The sequence below is a fragment of the Protopterus annectens genome, chromosome 3.part0 (genome assembly GCF_019279795.1).
Source record: "Protopterus annectens isolate FY-2018-M chromosome 3.part0, PAN1.0, whole genome shotgun sequence".
Taxonomy (NCBI): Eukaryota; Metazoa; Chordata; order Ceratodontiformes; family Protopteridae; genus Protopterus; species Protopterus annectens.
Genome location: NC_056731.1, coordinates 1,536,431,699 through 1,536,454,331, shown reverse-complemented (window position 1 = coordinate 1,536,454,331; position 22,633 = coordinate 1,536,431,699). Strand labels below are relative to the sequence as shown.

The window sequence follows — 22,633 nt, the reverse complement described above, 5'->3', positions numbered from 1 at the left end:
TCCTGTACTTTCTCCTCTTTTCTACTTCGGCATTCTTAAGCATGGATGTCCACCTTGTCTTTTACTGCTACTGCATGAATGCTTTGTACTAAACGCAGTTACTGGTCTCTTCATTTGCTGCTGAGACACATGTCTTTTGCTAACAGCATTAATCTGCCATCCCAGCAGCACTGCTCCTCACCTTAATCTTTCATGTCACAGGTTCTACCCCTTCCGTTTTCATCTTCCATTCTCCTCCTTATAGACTCCTCGCATTCTTCTAACAAAGCATTGTCACTCTCATTTTTCATTGCCACTTTCTCTGTTGCATTCTCTTATTGCCCCCTCAAATCATTTTTTTAACCCACAGTATAATCTTCTGTGTTGTATCCCTTACCAGACTTTTCTCCCCATCTCTCTGTCTCTTTGCCGCATTCATTAATATATTAATTTTACGCTTTTCTTCAGCAATACCACCTGCTAGCGTAGCCCACTGACAGTTTCTGCTATACTCTATGCACAAAATTGGCCTGCTTCTGTTAACCTAACTGATTCCACCATTAGTCTTCACCTTTAGTGTGGTTGCATTGTCATTGCTTCATAGCCGTCAACCCTTTCTACTAGTTTATCAACTAGTAGTTTCCCAATTAATACTATTGCACAGCATTAAACTTCATTCCACCAGATCAAACCACAACCCAGTTCTTAGACTCACTCCATGTATGTGCAGAATTAAAACAAATTAGTCACTTCTTGGATCTGTCTTTTCAGTGGTAGTGCAGTGTATCCTCTGCATTTTTTCCAAATCTGGATATTTTCATTCCATTATTTTTTTAACTTGTAAGTTTAATTAAGTTTAATTATTATTATTATTATTATTACTACTACTACTACTATTATTATTATCAGTTTTTCATAATTAGCATTATTTATGCAAAGTAGGCAAACTTCAACATGTTGATATCATGGTGTAGTGTGCATCCTATCTTGTTTTTTACCTAGTGGTTTATGAAGGTGACATCTGTAATTTAGGAATCTAGTGGTGTTGTATACAAAACATCATAGAAGAGCAAAGTGTCTTTCATGACAGATCTTTATAACTGCTACAGTGTGAAAAAAAGGGAGTCCTGCACAGCTGCTCAGGCAAGTAATACATTTCTAAATGAGCTTCCTGTAATTCATCTTTTCATTTGTAAATCACATTTGCAAAGTTTAAACAGATATTTCTAATCAGGAGAAAAGATGCGTTTTAAGCAAAGGGGGGAACATACATGTTTAAATTACTTGTAATTAAGATGTGCCCGTTCTTACATTCTGAAATGCCTTCCATTGCCTTGGGGATGTCAGTATACTAAATAGTAATTAGTTCTGGAGGCTGAAGGTTTCATACTGCACAATGTAACAAGCGTTTACAAAATATTGCTGACTTTACTTTACCTTTGAAAGGGCACCAATCAAATGCACTAAATATTATAAGCTGCAGTCAAGTATGCATTGGTTTGTAGTAGAAACAATTATTAGCAATATATGTCCAGACACATGCAGCAACTGGAATGCCCACAGGGATACCTTACTAAAATGATGCAAGGCCTAAGAAGTGACCTGTATCTGGCATACAAGGCATCCTTCAACCCATTACTGATGGATTTCCTGTACATCAGCAAATCAAATGACATCAGAAATGCTTAGTCTAGGGACCTAACCTTTTCTACAACATCAATAGCATGGTTTCGAGGGACAGGTATACCTTCACAGAGGATACTACTGCTGATGAACAGACTCCCCATCTACATTAAACAAAGTATATCCCTGTCCATTTTCAGGTGCAACTAGATCTATGGATGACAAACAGAACATTTACCTCAGGACTGCCCCGGTATTGCTAATGGACAGATGGAGCTCCTAAATGATTTATCCCATGCATGGGCCCCCCTCAAATTATCTATGGTATGATCCCAGTTATTCTCATTGGGTAGTATGTATTTATCAACCATGGGATTGGTAATGCCAGTCTATAACCTATAACCAAATGTGGTTACTTTGAGCACAAGCAAGGGACATTGGCTAGACTTAAAATGGCCCACACGGACAGCTAACCTTGTACTTACCTATGATCATACAAATTTATGCCTCTCTCTCTGTCTTTCTGTGTGTGTATATCTGTATCTATATATATATATATATATATATATATATATATATATATATATATATATATTTATATACTGTATATTTATATCTGTATTTACTTACACACACACACACACACACACACACACACACACACACACACACACACACACACACACACACACACACACACACACAGTCCCAAGTATGATCAACTGATGAGTTAGTCAGCTTTTTTCTACTTAATTTGGTTGACATGAAAACTGTTAACATTTGTGTTCGATCTTTGTAATACTGGAGTTGGAGAATACACCCTTTCTCCAGTATTGCATAATCTTGTAATCGTTATATTTATTTATTGGTGTGGTATAAGGCATTTGATTAGTGTGGGGGTGTGACACATGCACTGCCAATGGTGGAAGAGGTAGTACACTTGCCTTTGGTGCAGAAAGCTGTGGGTTCTACTCCCACACTAGGTAGATGGATTGCTGATACTGTAGTGCAGCATGGGTTGGGGGGTACTGCTCTCCTGAGAGTTTTGTCCTTTGGATGAGATGCTAAACCAAAGCCCCATTTGCCTGAGTTAATGGTAGCTTAGGTGGATGTAAAAGCTCCCATAGCACCTATCAAAAAGAATAAGAGAAGTTTATCAATATTGTGGTCAAATTTCCCCTAGTAGTATAAAAAAGATCTTGGGTTTCCCCTAAAAAGAGGCTACTAGCCTAATTGAATTAACCTGGTCAACAAAGGATACATAAATAAATAAACCAACTAAATAGTGGCCATAGAAAACTTACTCACTGTTTAGTGGTACATTGTTGCTATGAAAGGCTAGGCAGGGAAGGTGTCCAGTATGTAATTGCAGGCTGTGCCTACCTGCGCACACATAGGTGATAATATCTACTGCATCCACATTGACAACAGACAAGCAGTACCTGCTGTCTGTGATGCCAGAATTATCTCTCCATGGAGACCATATTGCATTGCATTTGATTGAACTGTGTATTGAAGGTTGGTGGTGCTACTTTTAATGGGCTCACGGCATGATTCTGCAGGCACATGGCCCTGTGGTCATATTTCAGAAATACAGGGAGACATACTGTGGTGGTGGTGCTGCGGTAGCGTTGTCGCCTCACAGTAAGACGCTGTATGGTACGATTCTCAGCTAGAGCGTCTTCTGCGTGAAGACATGCGTGAATGGGCGTACTTTCGTTGAAGATTGTGCATCAGGCCTGGCAAGCCAGTACGTAAAAATCAGCTGCCAATCATTAGCGGACCGGAGTTCCGCTGTGGCGACCCCTAACTGGGAAAAGCCAAAAGACACAAACAAACAGGGAGACAGGCTTCAGGCTGCTGACAAGAACAATCCTATCTGTTATCTACCACAGAGGTGCAGAGGCATGGCTTTAAGAATGATGGTATACCTTGCCAAGGTGAGTATAATTATTACAAAATATTTAGCAGATTTTAGATGCCTTCCTCAGTAAACCATGTATTTCATTCATATGTGCACTATAAACCTGCAATGAATCAGTTTGTGATATGCAAATGGATACTGTCACAGCCATGTGAAGTATACCACAGGGAGACAGCTGTTGAGCATATGATGCCAGTGTTTAAGTGATCCTGCAAAATTAGTGCTATGTGCCACTGCAAAAGTACATGCCAGTGTGAATATGAGCCAGACTGCTCTGTGTTGCTCTGATGATGTCACTGCCAATGTATAACATGACATGCTGCTGTCTACTGTGGGAATGGAAGCAAATCATTCAGTAGCTTGTAACACTCACTGAAATGCTATAAGACCTTCTGATGCATATGCATGTTACTTGAATATGGCAAGTGGTTTTTAATGATGTATCCACCTCAGGAGCATATTTAGAGGCCAAAGCATTCACCGTTGTTTGTTGTAATGTTGCTTTGTTGTACCAAGAAGACCATGTAATTGATGCTGTTGTGGCACCAGTTATTGCTGAGTAAGATGATGTTGAGTAATATTCAGTCATTCTGCAGATAGGTGCTGAGATATAGGACTGGATTGTGTCTGCCCCGTGGGGGTAATAAGAAATGCATGTGCCACATGTTTGATGCTGTAATGCTGAGCGTGTTATGATGGACAACATATCTTGCAGATTCAAGTGATTATGATATTGTAAATGTAGAGTCAGTCAGCCAACATTCCCGGCGGTGGTGCTGCGGTAGCGTTGTCGATTCACAGTAAGATGTTGTCTGGTTAGAGTCTCAGCTAGAGCGTCTTCTGCGTGGAGACATGCATGAATGGGTGCACCTTTGTTGAAGATTGTGCATCAGGCGTGGCAAGCCGGTATGTAAAAATCAACTGCCAATCATTAGCGGACCGGAGTTCCGCAGGGGTGACCCCTAACCGGGAAAAGCCGAAAGACACAAACAAAGAGTCAGCCAGCCAACACCTCACATCTGTTTTATGAGATGCATATTCTCAGAAGTGTTCTAGCAAACTTATGTCTGTAAGAAGCAATCCAGTCAGTGCTTGGTGCTGTGTTCATCTTCAGCATGCTGTAAAATGCTAGTGAATCTGTCTGGCCTGTACCATCATTGCAGGTGCACTAAGTGTCTAACATTAAGGACTTCACAACAGACTACATTTATCACCCTCATGCAGACAAGCTGATGTGATTAGAGTGCAGTTCAGTTTTGTGCACATACCATGTGGGAAGGCTATCGGTCAGCATGGCCAAGGTGTTTTACCCTGTAAATGCTCAGGTGCTTCTGTTGTGAGAAAACTAGCATACATATTTGGCACTGCAGTAGGGGTTGCTGTAAATGTGGAATGTTTTTTGATGTAATGCTTAATAATGACAGTGTATGTAATGTGAGTTATAGCTGAGTCCTGTTGCCTTTCCTTGGAAGTGCCGATACCTCTTCTGAGCCTTAGAATTGCTTGCATTCGAGAGTTTATCTGTGCTCGCCACTTTTCTGCCTAAGTGCCAGTGTTTTGTAAATTATTGGTGTTGGTCTGAACACCTGCCATTTTGAAAACTGATGTTATATGAGCCATTCTCACATGTTACTGTCCTTTTTTGATGCTAACCTAGGTCACATTGATATGCTAATGACATAACTATCTCAGATTAGCTTAATCTGAATGGTTCTCCTTTCTCAGATGCTCAGTGAGTGTGTAAGATTATACTGCGAAGGAAAAATGAAGGTACTGCATACTTCCATAGGGTTGCAGTGAATTGCCTATCCTGACTCATTTTTTCAAATATATCTCATCACAAATTGAGACAAAAAGTGTTTTGGTGTCCCAGTGTATCTTTATGCTTGATTACTCACCTTCTTTGTATAGCTGGTTGGGCATTGCATGGATGTTAGGAGACAGGATACCAGCAGGTTCTCCATAGCACCAGCATATAGCTCATTTGTGGTAGGGAAGTTGTATAGCATTAAGGGTTGTGATATGTGGGGAAGCATGGCACATACTGAGATATTTGGCACACCCACTGATATCCCCTGCTACTGTTTCTCCACAGCAAATAGCTGGTTATGAAATCATATCCATACCTATTGATATATGCATGAGTATTTTCAATCTATAAGCATCATGTGTGAACAGCCTATGGTGACTGTGTTCATGATGAGTTCTGCCACAGAACAGAACCCCCCCCCCCCATTACTGGCACCCATCCTGGTGCAGTGGTTAACATTGTCGCCTCACAGCAAGAGGTTCTCCGGTTCGATTCTCAGCTGGGGTGCCTTCTGTGTGGAGTTTGCATGTTCTCCCTGTGTTCGCGTGGGTTTCCTCCGGGTACTCCGGTTTCCTCCCACATTCCAAAGACATGCATCTGGAGCATTTCTCCCCGGGCCTCCGCTGAAAACAGGCTCTGTGGAACCTAGTCGGACATTCCCGGTCAACAAATGTTAAATAAAATAAAAATAAAATAAATAAATATGCCCAGTCATAATGCTGAGAAAGTCAAGGAGTACTCAGCTAGCACATGTTTACGATATGTCTGAGACACACTCAGGTGGTCACTGGAACATGCCAGTTGCAAAGTGTGAGACTGAAGTTCAGCCTGCAGGGGATTGATCATTCCTGATCAACATGCACCTACATGCCGCAGCACATTCCACATATCTGTGAGAAGCTGATGGCAATCCATTCTGTACTAACCCAGCTCCATTGCTGAGGCAGTGTGCTGCATAGCAGCCACAGACTGCAGTGCCACAGATATGAATAGCACTACTGTAGTGCTGGTGAAACCTGTGGGCACCAAGTATGTATGAAATAATTTTGGCATTTTTGACACCTTCACAATGTAAGTTGTTGGCTTTCCTACATTTTCCCCTTTGTATTTCTATGGTTGTGCATTATTTAAAATGCATGACATATTGTGTGATTACATTCTGTTTAGGTATGAATATGAAGGGAAAGGCCACTTTATTAGCCTGTCTCTACATTATGCACCACATTAACTGGTGGCTTTGCTAGTATACCAACATCATACACTGAGCTCTGTGACTTATGCCCTTTGGCTTTAGATCTACTAGCTCACACAATGTGTAGTAAGTAGATGAGCATCTTAATATCGGGTTCTGAAAAATGGTATAGAACAATATAAAAGTATTACAGAGATATGGTATTTTTAGTGGAATGTAAATGTTAAGGCCAGAAGGTCAGGAGAAATTGACAAGCTGCATCCTTTCAACACATTCTTATAAGTTCAAAGGTATAGACCAGAGTAACCACCACTAGGACCTTTATAAGCCTAGCCATACAACCCAAATGTGTCCCACAAGTATATGTTTATAGGGGTGATTGTTGATTATGACATGACTTACTGACTGCCTTTGTCCATCAGTGATAGGGACACCAGATCAGGAATGTTTGATTTCCTGTCCAATGGTTTAAGTTCTTTTTAAAACAAAAATTAATGTAATTGTTCTGTTTATGGCACAAGTACAAATGTTATCTATCTGTCTATCTAAATGTATATATATATATATATATATATATATATATATATATATATATATATATATATCTATATATATACACACACACACACACACACACACACACACACACACACACACACACACACACACACACAAACATATATGTTTTCCGATTTGGTAGAATCTGAAAAATAAATGCCAAAATGTAGAAATTTACAACAGCAAATGCAGTACAGCATTCACTGTTGTGAATTTCTACATTTTAATCCAGATCGCACTATATTGGGGATCGGGAAATGTACCCTTTCCCTCACTATAGTACGATCCTGGAGCTTATATATCTAAGTAGCAGGGGGTGGGGGCCCACAGCCACCCACATGTGGGGTGCAGGAGGGCTTGTCTCCCTGCAAACATGTTCTTTACTGTGCAATGCACACTAATGCTGTTCCCAGAAGTGTGGTGGATATTCAAATTATCTCAAATTCGAACATTCACCACTTCCAGTTTCGAGATTTTTGTTGTTCTCTGTAGTGAATTTTGGTTTTACATGTCGTAGAAATGATAATTTGCCTACAGTGAACTCGACAAAATGATAGTAAATCTGTATGTGTATGTATATATATATATATATATATATATATATATATATATATATATATATATGTGTGTGTGTGTGTGTGTGTGTGTGTGTGTGTGTGTATGTGTGTACATATATATATATGCTTCAATTGAGTAAACAGACCAAATACCAGTGAATATTCTGCTGTGCACCATGAATGAGGATGGTACTGTTTGTACTAATTTTTGAAGACCTACAATAGATGGCGACCCAGTTTGACAATAAAACAATGCTCTGAAAAAAAATGTAAATATTCATCATTAGAAGATCAGCCATTCAAAGGCAAAATATATTTCTGAAAAACAGTGAGACCTTTCCCTTGAGTGTCAAAGCTTAAATGTATCACTGAAATTCAAGATGCATCTGGTCTTAAAGCTAAGGGCATACATTTCCAGTAAATGTCCAAATATAATTAACAAAAATGTAAAATGTAATGAGAGTATATATATATATATATATATATATATATATATATATATATATATGTATATATATATATATGTATGTGTGTGTGTGTGTGTGTGTGTGTGTGTGTGTGTGTGTGTGTGTGTGTGTGTGTATAACACCTATATAGATAAATGCATTAACCAAGCAGTCCTTCCAAAACCATATATAATGTTAAATTCAAAAATAAACCATCCTGATGGTCTACCATTATGAACAAACTGTATAACAGAAAGAAGAAAACTCCTTACATTGCCACATAGGACTAGAACCCAATTGTATTAAAATAGTATTAAAAACCGTATTAAGAAATTTAAAGCAACTATAAGCACTAGTAAATCATCCCACAAATTAATATTAGCAGCAGAAATAAAACATAAGTAGAAGTCCTTCTTTAGTTATGTCAGAAACTATGAAACACTGTTAGTTCTGATCCAAGTGTCTCAATAATGGATCCTCACACTCAAATCCAAAAGACAGTGAACATATACTGGCTAGAAGCGTGTAGCACTATCATCCACTTTCACAACTTCCCTGAGTCACCCCCCCCCCATTATTATAAAGGAACATGTTCTTAAAGAGCTCTCAAAGACCAGGAGCACTTCCACCATGGATCCAAACTACGTACCTGGCTTTCTAATAAACAGTGTTAAACATGTACTCTTTGATCCCTTCCTCAAACTGTTTATCCTAAGCCTTGCTACAGGCTATTTCCCTGAATCTTGGAGCTCTGAGGTAGTAATGCCCTTGCATAAGGATGAATCCGCAATGGAACCAAGGATCTATAGACCTATCGGCATTACAAGTCTTATCTGTAAAACCATGGAGTACATCATCATCACTCTCATAAATCATGATATCATAAACATAATTAAGCTAGACTTGCTGCAGTTCAGCTTCGTAAATGGCAAGTACTTCCTACTTGAATCATGCCGGATTTTTTAAGAAGGTCACTCAGGTGTGTTAAACCATCCATGCTTCCTATCTTAATCTGACCATTTGAAACAAATCCACATGATGAAATTATTTATAAGCTGTAGGCCATAAACATAAATCCCTATGTGGTAAGATGGATAAACAACTAACTTAAAGAATGAATACACAGCACCTAAGTGGATGATGCCTCCTTAGACAGAGATAGAATGGACAAAGGTTCCCCCTAGCAATCTGTGCTGAGGCCGCTATCTATGTCATCAATTTTTCAGGCCCCCAAAGATATGGCTCTACTTCAGTAGATCGAACATATTGCAAGTTCGAACCACATATGGCCGAGACCATATGTTCGAACTTGTAATAGTTCGAACACTGAAGTAAAAAGAGAAAAAAACAACAAAAAACAAAATTAAATGTCTCTAGCAGGGGGGATACACCCCCCTACACCCCCCACACCTCCCTTACTTAAATAGACCAAGTCCGAGATCGCACTACATTGTGGAAAAGGGAAATCTTCCTGTTCCACACTGTACGGAGATCTCCATTCAGTCCGATCGAATATTAAAAGTTCTAACATATGGTCTCGGCCATATGAGGTTCAAACTTGTTATGTGTTCGATCTACTGAAGGGGACACACACACACACACACCTATATATATATATATATATATATATATGTGTGTGTGTGTGTGTGTGTATGTGTGTATGTATATATATATATATATATATATATATATATATATATATATATATATATATATATATAGATATGGCTGTACTTCAGTAGATCGAACATATTACAAGTTCGAACCACATATGGCCGTGACCATATGTTCGAACTTGTAATAGTTCGAACACTGAAGTAAAAAGAGAAAAAAACAACAAAAAACAAAATTAAATGTCTCTAGCAGGGGGGATACACCCCCCTACACCCCCTACACCTCCCTTACTTAAATAGACCAAGTTCGAGATCGCACTACATTGTGGAAAAGGGAAATCTTCCTGTTCCACACTGTACGGAGATCTCCATTCAGTCATAGGTTCATAGGTTCATAGGTTCATACTAGGCTATCTGCCCGAGGGCATTTACAAGCCTAGCCCATAGTTTTGTGGCTTACGCCACCCCTTTAGTATGGGGAATTATACCCATTATTTTGCTGTGCCTCTGTTGAGCAGTGACACTGAGGTAATCCCTGGGGTATATCTGCGATCTCCCATCCATTGGTCAAGATTTATCTTGAACAAGGCCAGCGAGGTGCTCTGCCTCACATATACCGGGATTTTATTCCACAGCATAGGGAGTCTTTGGGTGATGAATCTATCCCTCCAGCACGTCCTATTAATAGCCGTGTCGAGGTTTAAGTCTCCCGCCCTTGTGACTCTGACAGATCTAGATTTTTTGAGGTGAAGCATATTCATCAAATCTGGGTTTGACATGGCCTTGTATGTTAGGCAAAGGTCACCTCTGAGCAAGCGGTAAGCGACTGAATAGAGCTGGAGTTCTTTCAGTCGGGCAGATCCTGCCTCTTAAACCTGGTTGATTTCTTTGAAACAGTCACCAAGACCATTGACGAGGGGAAGGTGGTCCACACAGCCTACCTGGACCTTGCAAAAGCCTTCGATACAATACCCCACTTGGGCATTATAGATAAGCTCACCAGCTTAAATGTAAACCCCTATGTCACTAGATGGGTTGCAAACTGGCTCAAGGACAGAACCCACATGGTTAGAATTGGTGGAGCCATGTCAGACTCCAAACCAGTTACAAGTGGCGTCCCACAAGGCTTAGTCCTGGGACCTCTCTTGTTCGGTATATATTTGTTGGAGGTACAGGCTAACATGGAAGGAATGTGGCTGACCAAGTTCGCAGATGACTGCAAACTGGGCACCATAATCGACTCTCCAGCCGACACAAGCATCCTACTAAAGGGCCTCATAGAAACAGACAACTTGTGCTAGAGCCATGGCCTCAAACTAAATGCCATAAAGTGTATAGTCATCCCCTTTGGCAAAAACAAAGTGCCCACAAATTACCACATAGGTGGTAATCCATTAAGTACGGAAGAAGTAATTAGGGACCTGGGGACCCAAGTTGATAGCAATGTCTCATTTGACAACCACGTGGCCAAAGTGGTTAGAAAAACATTTTATATAGCCCACCTAATCATGATGGAATTCACATCTAGATCAGGAGAGGTCATTGTGCCTCTTTACTCATCCCTCATCAGGCCCATAATTGAGTACAATGCCCCTTTTGGGATGTACCTTACCAGACACCTGCAGCAACTGGAAAGACCCCAAAAGTACCTCACCAAGAGGATCAAAGGGCTCAAACAGATGCCATATGCTGCCCAGTTAAAGAAACTCCAGCTCTACTCAGTGGCATACCGCCTGCTCAGAGGTGATCTGTGCCTGACGTAGAAAGCCATGTCCAACCCGGAATTAATGGACATGCTGCACCTCAGAAAATCCAAATCCCACCGAGCTACGTGCTCGAGAGACTTGAACCTCAGCACTGAAATAAATAGGACATGCTGGAGGGACAGATTCATAACCCAGAGGCTCCCTTCACTCTGGAATAAAATGCCAGTCCAGGTTAGGCAGAGTTCCTCATTGACTCTCTTCAAGAGGAATCTTGATGAGTGGATGGGAGATAGTAGGTTTACCCAGGGTGTCACTTCTGTGTCACTGTTAGACAGAGGCACAGTATACTAACCTCGAAAAAGGGCATAGCAAAATTAATTTAAAATGGGTGGCGAAAGCCAAACACACTCTGGCTAGGCTTATAAATGCCCTAGGGCAGATAGCCTAGTATGAACCTATGAACTAAGTTTCTCTTTGCTCACCCCTGCAGAGCAGCTCTGTCAGTCATTTCGTAGGTTGTACATTTTTCTTTCATAACAAAATGATGAGTAGGCAGTTGGTTTTATCCACAGCCCAAGCATTTGGATCCTTGTCCCAGTAGTGACACAACAGTATGGCATGAGTGATTTACTCCTTATGTGCCATCTCTATATGCACACTAACCTGAAGTATCATCTGTCTGAAATGGTGGCAGATTAGGTACATGTAAAAGATGGTGACAGTTTAGTTGAATGTGAAAATTAAATGATAGCTATGAAAAAGGGATATTAATGAGTTGACATAATTTTCAGTAGATCCACTGTGTGTGTATATATATATATATATATATATATATATATATACATACACACACACACACACACACACACACACACACACACACACACACACACACACACACACACACACACACACACGTATATATGCTTCCTGACACTGACTTAGTAAATAAAAAAATAAATAATGCATGCTTTGTTCTTTCAGAACTGGCATTACACTTGTCTATTTAAGGCTTACTTCAAAGCACTTACTTGGCTTAATATATCTTTTTGTGTCGCAACCCAAGGTAAATTTACAAAAGGAAATTTTCTTACAACTCTTCCAGAAATGGGGTGAGGTAAGTTCAATATCCTTTCACAGTTTCTATGGTTAGTAGTTCACAAAATAAAATGTAATATCACAGATAAATATAGCACTGCAGTGAGATGTATAATTTCTAAATTTAAGAAACATTGTTCTCTTTTTCTATGAAGATATAGCAGTTATTTTCATAGTTCATTATGATTCCTTAAAAAATATGTGAGATGTGATGATCTACATGGCATGGTTCTGTGCAAACAGCTTGGTGCAGATAATGGATTGTTGATCATTTTAGCACACAAAAACATGTAGTATCTCTTATGTCTGGTGATCTTGTTGTATATCTAATTAAAGCATTGATAACATGCAAACCTTCCTTTGAACAAAACCATAACGTGCAGGTGGCTATGGTATAATGTAGTTTGTCTGAGTGTTGTTTGATGTATTTATCCACCTGTTTTTGGGTGCATCAAGCCTTTCAGAGACAGGGCAGGTTTTCTTTAACAAAGCTTTTTTATCAAAAGTCTCTCTACAATTGTTCTACTTTCAGATGAGCTCAGCAACCTGTGTTTACTAACTGCTACTGTACTCTCTTTTTTCTTCTTCTTATATTAATATTGCTAGATTACTTTTATTGTTGATTATATTTACTGTAATGTAATGTATTTTGCTTCTTTTTGATGATATTTACTTTGAATGGATTGGCACCACATCAAGTCATCATTTAACTTAAAGCATTAAAACCTGAAACTTCATAATGTGCAGTTGCTACTTACTTAAATATCTCTTCTTTGTATATGTATGCCCTTATTTATTTATTTTCTGTGCAGATCAAGCTTTAACTGTAGCTCCTAATCTCCATGAATATACATGTCAACATAATGAATGCATCCCAGTGGAAAGACTTGAAGTAAAACAAGAAAAGGTAGGCTTAACTACATAACTGTATTTTTAATTGTCATAACTTCTGCATCAAATCTTACAGTTGTGAATATAACTATAAACATAAAACATTAAAACATTTAAAGGTGTTTATGCATGTGTACATCTGTATGTGCATGTGTGCTCATACACAAGCACACACATACGTATATCTATGTTTTATATATATATATATATATATATATATATATATATATATATATATATATATAAAATGGGAGAGAGAGAGACAGATACACACCTACACCAAATGTTAATATATATATCTATATATATATATATATATATATATATATATATATATATATAAAATATATAGGTAAACATGCATATATAAATATGCATAAACATATATTTATAGTGACCTCCATTAGTAATTTAAAATATATCAAGCATTTTAATTTTTCTATATGGCACAAAGGTATGTATAAAAATGAAAAGCTATTACTGATTTTGAAGCACCTATGCGGGTCATGGGAACAGAAAAGTCAACAACCAGCTGTTTATTAAAATGAGAAATTATTTTTATCATTATTGCAAATGGTGTTGGCTTAAATGCAATCAGGTGAGATAGTTGTCTAGAAACTGTAAGGAGCATTTCTGGAATATTTATAGTAGTAATTTCATGTTAAAGATAACATAACAAAGAGTTTACATTAAATATACGGCTTTATTGTTAGCCAAGTAAGTATTGTAAACATGTTCCCTTCAATGCTAAGCAATTATTGTGTGGTTATTTAAGATTGTTTTAAGTCCTTCTTTGGCTGTTGAAGGTGCAGGCAGTATGAAGTTGAAGTTAATAAGCCTAAGAGGAATCCAGTGTTTCAGTAAACATTGATTTGGTGATTAGTTCAGTACAAGAAGGTTGTAAAATAAGAGTGAGATTGATGCCAAGTGCTTTTTCTATGTTAAAATTCTCTTTTAGTTTAGATTTATTTAGTGACATGCAAAAGGAACTCAAACAAGGGCTTTTTAATCTTCAGTCTAGAGGAAGTAATAAAAGGCATTTTCCAGTAGTTACTAAGTATGGGGGTGAAATGGTTAAGCTATTTCTCACTTAACCAGTGTTTGAACCTGACCTTTTGTTACTGCCATTGCTGCTTATACATTCTCCCTGCCACCCTATCCAAGCTGTGTTTCCTATGCTTAACATTAACGTAGGGGGTAATTGGCAAGCAAAATGTGATAAAGGAATAGGTAAAAGATATTATAGCTAAAGTCTGAGATTTCCATATACTATGCCCAAGTATTCTTAATTAAACTTGTGAGAAATGGCTACAAGAAGCTATGCACTGCAGGAATAGGGAAATCTGAAGCTGATACGAACATGACTTGATATGTGGAAGAAGTAGAATAAAAGGAGCTTGAAATGCAGAGATTAGGTAAAAATGTGTGAAACATAATAAGTAAGTGTACAGCCTGTTAGTTGCCTCAAGTGTGATATAGTAGTTTTTCACTTGAAAGCCAGAAGTATTAATTGAGAGACATTTTAAAAGGCTTATAGCGAACTGGTGGGCTGGGGTGATGCAGGGGCAAACATTTACAGGGTATACTTAAAAGAGATACATATACCTTTAACTAAAATTGCTTTTACAAAGAATGTTGCTATGCATGCCTGAAATTAAAAGTGATTTTACTGCTAAGGATATCTTACATCAAGAAGACAGAAGTCAAGAGATGAAAGACATATGTGAACCACTATATAGTTCAAAAAGTTATTATGTTATCAAGGTTACTGATATGCCATTTGAGGAGCACATACTGAGTTCCCCAAGAAAAATAAAATAAACTATGCCATTGGTTTTAGTGTGCTTGTTCTGCAGCTACTCCTAAGAGAGTCATCTAAAGACTGAAACTAACACATAATGAGCGGACAACAGATGAAAGGTCTCTTTAAAGGACAAAAATGAAGCCTGTTTGTCTTTTCTGCATGTATAATAAACAGTACCTTGAGATTATTACTACCATACAAGTTCACTCTCTTACAGCCATACCAAGAAACCAGCTACTTAAGTCACAGCTGCAGGCCCTGCCAGGTCTTCTCCTCAGTTTTAACAAATAGCAAAAATCTTAAGCTGAGTTTATCTGAAGCCACATCCGCAAGAAGTCCAAACTAGGCTGATAAACTCCAAAGAATCTTAGATCTCTAGGTAAGGCCCTGTTGCTTTATTCCGTGGCAAACCTTCAAATGAGGAACTGCTTCCTTGATTCCTCTTGTTTAGGCATAACTTTTGTATGGAGTCAGTACTAACCTATTAGTCTGTCTGATACATTTAGTTGCCTCTAATGTTTAAGAGAAATAGCTGCATTTTCCCATATGTATTCTCCATATTTTTCACAATGAACATGTTAAAACAAACTCCCTTCCAACACCAAGACATCAGTTCTGGACTTATAAAGTATTCCTATTAGCTAGTACAGGTTTAGTAGTACAAAAAATTTAAAGGATAGTCTCATTGATACAACTTTGTATTGCCATATTTCTGTTTATGCATCCATTTTTATGGGGCATGCTCAATTACCAGGTTGAAATGCCCACCTAATTAATAACATTAAAAGGAATAGGTTGCCTACGTCACTGCCAAACACTCTCACTCCGTCACTGAATATATTTTTTCATACTTAATTTTCTAATGATAGACAACACTGCTCCCTGTCCGTTCTCTGATGCATCTTTTCAGAATAAATTCCATAGCAAAATCAGGCATTATTAATACAGGTTCAGAACATCATATTCTTTTTACCCCCTTAAATGCTTTTTAAGTGCCACAAGGCACCATTGAACTTTGATAAGAGATTTTTTTTTTGTGAGATCTGTTAAAGGACTAGCAATAGTTGTAAAATTCAATACATATTTTCTGTAGAACACAGCTAGTCCAAAATATGCCTTCATCTGTCTTTCAGTGGAAAGTATAAGCCAATTCTTTTAGATCTCTATTTTTTTCTAGTTATGGTTGTATCACCTTCTTCCTATAAATTATCCTAGATACTTGGCTTCCACCATGTCAATGTTTTTTTTTATTTTTTTTATTTCTTAGCATTTACAGTCAAGCCTGCCTCTTATTTATCTGTCTGAAAGGATGACTACATCATCAGGCAGCATATTGCAAGTAAAATATCACCAAGTTCATTAACCATGACTTGTGTTCATTTATTTCAAAAGACAAAAAACTCCCTTTTTCTTGTATTTTTATGGGGGGGGGGGCAGCCCATCTCTATCGCCCAATGTGAGGGTCAAGCCCCACCCACACCATCCAAACTTATATATATCAACTCAATCTAAATCTTTATAAAGAAGTTAGTTATTCTGGCGTGCCATTTGAAACTGATTCAACAGTGATTTCCTATGGGGAAAAGGATTCTATTATGTAATTTATCCTTTTTTTCTGCAGGCAACTGACACTTGGGTAATTTCACCTTGAGCAGGTGTAGGGAAGTGCGCACACACACATATACACAAACTCGTTGCACACTCAGATACACATAGACATAGACTCGAACAGACAGATGCAGAAAGGCATATAAACACACACATGCTAACACGTACACAAATAAAAAGACATCCATGTATTGTCAGTACATTCTGCACCCACAGTCTCCCAGTACATACCAGCCACAGATTACTTCATGCAACAGTCATCAAACATGTACGGACACACCACTCATAATAAGCACTCAGGCAGTTCACTTTATTGTATCCCAGCTGCTCATGGAGCAAATGCTCACAGCTTAATGTTAGTCGCAACATTAAAAAGTGAGACACTTGAATACACAGACTTGATTTGTAAATATACATTCTCAGACTTGTTGTGACCTCAAGTTGTAATGAGCAGAAATCAGAGGTGTAGGGGCAGTGCTTTCATGTTGGGGAGTCACAATTTGTTACCTACTGCTAATCACCAGTGCAAACAATTCTGAGTGAGAGGCAGCAGAGTAGAACTCAAATTAATGGCAGAGACCACTCAAGCACATGCAGTCACTCTAAATTTGTTTACACAAACACACACACAAACTGTTCCACTGACCACACATACATACACACAAAAACAATGTGTGTGTGTGTGTGTGTGTGTGTGTGTGTGTGTGTGTGTGTGTGTGTGTGTGTGTGTGTGTGTGTATATATATATATATATATATATATATATATATATATATGTGTGTGTGTGTGTGTATAGTGCACTGCACTACTTACCTTGATCAACAGTCTGAGATAGGCAGAGTTGTTCTGCTCCATCCTGCTTAAACTGTCCTAAATGAAGTCGTACATGTACATAACTAAAGTACTACATAATATGTATGCATTTTATTAACTTTGTACTTTATTTTGCATAGATTTTGTGTAGTACAGATGTCTGTACAATGCAAGAATCCTGACAAATCTCCAGGACGACAACATCCTTAGTATCGATCATACATAAAGACAATTTCACTGCTCAGTAGATTCATGCTGCACTACTGAGAAGCGATCTGTTATAAATCAGGAACCCCTTCCTTTGTATTATTTTGCATGGTGTTTATGAAATTCTGGGCTTATGCCTTACTGGCTGTGTAATGTAATGTAATTATGTGTAATGGGTTATGTCTTACTGGCACATTGTGTTTTCTGTGAAAATTTTATTTTCAGTGTCATAAGCTGTTGATCATTCCTTAGAGCCATAAACAGTTGCAGAGCATGTAGTATAATTAATATTAAAGTAACTTATCAATTTAAATATGTTAATGAAGATTCTGTCTTGTTAAACAAGATAATGCAGGTCATAGATGGAAACAAAATTGCTTTAACTGCAGGCATTTTCATTTCATTATTTCATATGCTGATTTTTTATGTTACTTGGCATTGCTAGCAATCATATTTTGAGTCAGGTTCTATATGCATCAGTTTAAAATGTAACAAAACCCTATAACCTCAATGACCCATCCTTAATGTTTTTCACTACATTTGAACAGGCCCAGGAACTCCCCATCCCCCACCCACGCTAAAACGTATACACACACACACACACACACACACACACATAAACATGTCGTTGTAACAAACTTTTAGGGTCTGGCTGGTTGAAGGGACTTGCCAGACTTCAAGTATGGCCTTTAGGCCTTTATTAATGGTACATTATAGTTAGTGGAAATAAAATAATGCAAATTATTCTTGTTTTTGTCATCTTATTCTCACTGCTTGCTACGAGAAATGACTAATATAATTGCCAACACAAACAAAACAAGTGTATTTCTGAATGCCTTATGCTATTTTTTTTTGCACTTTATAGGAATATTTATTTGCCTGCATAAAATCCTCAGCCTGCCTGGTAAAATAGTAACCACAAGAATACTTTTCTCTGGGTAGATGGAACAGTCATATGCCATATCTAGTGCTATTAACACCTTTGACTCCTTTAAATAAGTATGATTCATAATAGCCATGTCCATATACAGCTGCCAATGAGGAGGATTATTACTGATCCACTGCAGAGCTTGCCACCTTCAATAAAGACATTCATTTTTTTTACTGCTAGCATTGCATGCTCAATATTCAAATAAGTGTCAGCATTTTCTCTCTACATGAGGAAGGCATCATTTTATTTTGTCTTGCTTGTGTGAACTTGCTTCCTGAACTGAATGAATGTATTGCCTTCTGCAAGCAGCAAGCAGAAAACACTGGAATGCCAACATGTACTCATATGTATATAAACATTTAGAATGTAGCATGGCAAATCAGATGTTACTGACAAAGGCACATGATTTTTTTGCCATTGCATTAATTATTTTATAGACATTTGCAAATCTTTATGCTTTATCAAGACATCATGACAGATCAGTACATTACATCGAAAAAAATCACTTTGTAATATATAGGAAAAGTTTAATCAGATCAAGTCAAATCAAATTTCATTTGTATGCTTTTGTCAAGGAACATTGCAGTTTCATTTAAGATTATAGAAGACCAGCATTAGCAACAACAGCATAACAATGTATTTATATTTGAGAAGAGGTAAATGATAATGCCCATCTTAGAGATTGCTTCACTGGAAGTTATTATAGCAATAACCCACGCCTGGGTGTGGGTAATGCTAAATTTACCCACGGTTGGCGTGGTTTGGTCCCGAGGGCGAAGCCCGAGGGACCAAACAAAGCCAACCGTGGGTAATTTAGCATTACCCACACCCAGGCGTTATGCTATTATACATGACATTATTTAAGAAAAGAAACTGTTACTTTTCTTAAATAATGGCATAGTATAATGCCTGTTTACTGCCCTTCCACAGATGTCTGGCATCCGCGGCAGTTCTGATGTACTGCGCCTGCGCAGTACATCAGAGCTGTGAGCAAAAGCAACGGAGAAAGCAAGATCTCCGTTGCTTTTTAGTGTCTCGCTATGTTAAATGAGTTTAACATAGCGAGACAGTTAAAATAAGCAACGGACATCTCCGTTGCTTATTTTAAAACTGTCTCGCTATGTTAAACTCATTTAACATAGCGAGACTAAAAGCAACGGAGATCTTGCTTTCTCCGTTGTTTTAAACTGCCTCGCTATGTTAAATGGGTTTAACATGGCGAGACAGCTTTAAAATAAGCAACGGAGATCTCCGTTGCTTATTTTAAAGCTGTCTCGCTATGTTAAACCCATTTAACATAGCGAGACAGTGTTTAAAAAAAACGAGTTATACTAATGGCAAAAAGTCCGGGCGACCGGACCTTTTTCCATTAGTATAACTCGATTTACAACGGGCACGCTGGCCAATCAGCGTGCACGTTTTGGGGGGATCATGGTATAATATAGATTCAGTTCTTCTAACACCAACGAAGTGCATTCCTTACATGTAATATGGAAACGTAGCTTGCCAGTAAGTTTATTGTTTAGAATTATTTAACTAGTTTTCACTTGTGAGAAAATTGGAATTTACAGTGTTCTCAGCTATTATTTGATCAAATTGTCTTAGCACTGAGATTTTCTATTGACTGCCAGCTGCTTTCTCTTCCAATGATTTCCACTGTGCTGTTGGTCAACATAGCTTGTGGTTTTTGTTATTGGGCTGTAGCCCCTTCCCCTCCAATTAAAGCACAAGCTGTATTTTTGTTAATGACTTACCGTAGTAACGGCTTATTGTCAGTGAGCTCAAGTCTTCATCGTGGGTGGGTGCAGGTGTGCACTCCCTATTTAAGGGAGTACTTCTGTTCATGCCTGCCAGAATCCAACAGCAGGCACGACAAATGGATGAAGATGGAGCCAGATGGCAGCGGCTGCACAGATGGAAGGTCATAGGTTAGAGTGAGGGCTTATTAGCTGTAAGGTGGCTTTTTAGTCACCTGTTAAAATGCTGGTATTCCTCTTCACCATTTTATGTATTTTTTAATATATTTAACAAAAAAAAATTGAAAGAACAAAACTCATTGCAAGTTGTGCAGGGTGGGCGGGGAGGTTATTTTAAATTTTAAGTTATTTAGCAAAAAATAATTTATATATATATATATATATATATATATATATATATATATATATATATATATATAAAAATAAAGTTCTAATGCAGTAATATATACAGTACAATTACATATAAAAAAGGAAAACACACATACATTGCTTACTAGGAAATATTAGGCATGGGGTGTTTTATGCAGTTAAGCTGTTACATTACAAATTCGGAGGGTGACTGCTTTCATTCCACGTAAAAAAAAATAATATATATATATATATATATATATATATATATATATATATATATATATATATATATATATATATATATATATGTATATATATATATATATATATATGTATGTATATATATATATATATATATACATATATATACACACATGCAAATAATCTATCTATATAGTTTTATATGGATTCACTTTAGAAGCTCGAAATACTGAAATATCTTAATTCAGTATTTCGAGTCCTTAAAGTAGAATCCTGAGAAGAGTGAAAGGTCAAAAGCGTGAAATTCGAAACCTCGAATATCAGAGGTTTTGAATTTCGCACTTCTGAGGTTTCACTGTGGTTATGGATTCAGGTAAGAGTGTGTGTGTGTTAAGGGTTTTGGGTAGAGGCTATGGTGTGTGTCAGTGTGTTTTTTTGCTGTGATGTGTGTGTGCAAGGAGAATGTGAATTGTGTGGTGGTATTTTGTGTGTGTTTGTATGCAGTGCGACCTCGGAGTGAGAATAATTATGTGGGGCGGTGTGGGAGGCGCAGGGTGGCTTGCCCCCCCTGCTTTTATGTAGTATGGAGCTTATGTTTGTGTGTGGGCAGGATGGTGTGTGTGTGGGTGTGTGTGTGTGTGTGTATGTGTGTGTGTGGAGTAGAAGCACAAAATTCAAAATCTCCGGTGTGCGAGATTTTGAATTTCACGGTTCTGAGTTTTCGAGGTTTTAAAATTTCGACTTTCTATCTTTGAAATACTGAATTTCAATATTTCAGTATTTCGAGGATATAAAGTGAATCCAGTATAATATATATATATATATATATATATATATATATATATATATATATATATATATATATATATATACATATATACACAATTAAATAAATAAATAATATCAAATATAGAAGAACCCTGTTATAATATGGGCACAGAATAATAATCTGTTTTAAAGGTCCTTTGGGGCAAACTCCTGTACACTTCTTGTATAAAGAGTTTTATTTTTTATTTACATAAATACCTGATAACAACATGCTGAACTAATAGAACAGGGGTGGCTCAGTTAAACTATTGTGTTAGGTCATATTTTATGACTGTTGGTATCTGTATGATTGTGGTGCATATGGTTCGCTCCTTTATTACAGTGGGGTTTCTTAGTGCAGTATCTTATGCAGCTGAAATATGCTTTCTTTAATTAGTGCAAGTTGGCTGCTGGAGCCTGAGTAGTGTGGGGCATGTATTCTATCATGTTTGCTTTAACGTTTTGGATTGATGTATCAGTTGTAGGGGGTGCTTTTCATGATCAGTTGCTGCATCTTGCTTTTTGGAAATGTTGAGTTTTATGGGGGGGGGTTACAGATTGGAGTTTGACTATGGGGAATCTGCTCTAATTTTGTTGTTATGGTTTAGTGGAGATTGTGTGTAAGTTAAGTGGTATTATATAATTACATATATGCTAGTATCTTGGGTACAATGGTTTTATATGGAACTTCTAATGCTGGTGTCATTTTGGTAAGCTTTGGGCATGGCATTTTGGATAACCTGTTGTATATAATGAT

At 37.7% G+C, this 22,633-nt stretch overlaps 1 protein-coding gene across 2 annotated transcripts in view; it reads left to right on the top strand.

The window, feature by feature from the left end:
• DLGAP1 (DLG associated protein 1) overlaps positions 1 to 22,633 on the top strand; it is a 5,750,587-nt gene that overhangs the window by 1,995,461 nt on the left and 3,732,493 nt on the right. For both annotated transcript variants that reach the window (XM_044065573.1, XM_044065572.1), the window contains one exon: positions 13,319 to 13,413. The gene's annotated coding sequence lies outside the window, so the exon portion shown is untranslated. The remainder of the gene's footprint in view (positions 1 to 13,318; positions 13,414 to 22,633) is intronic.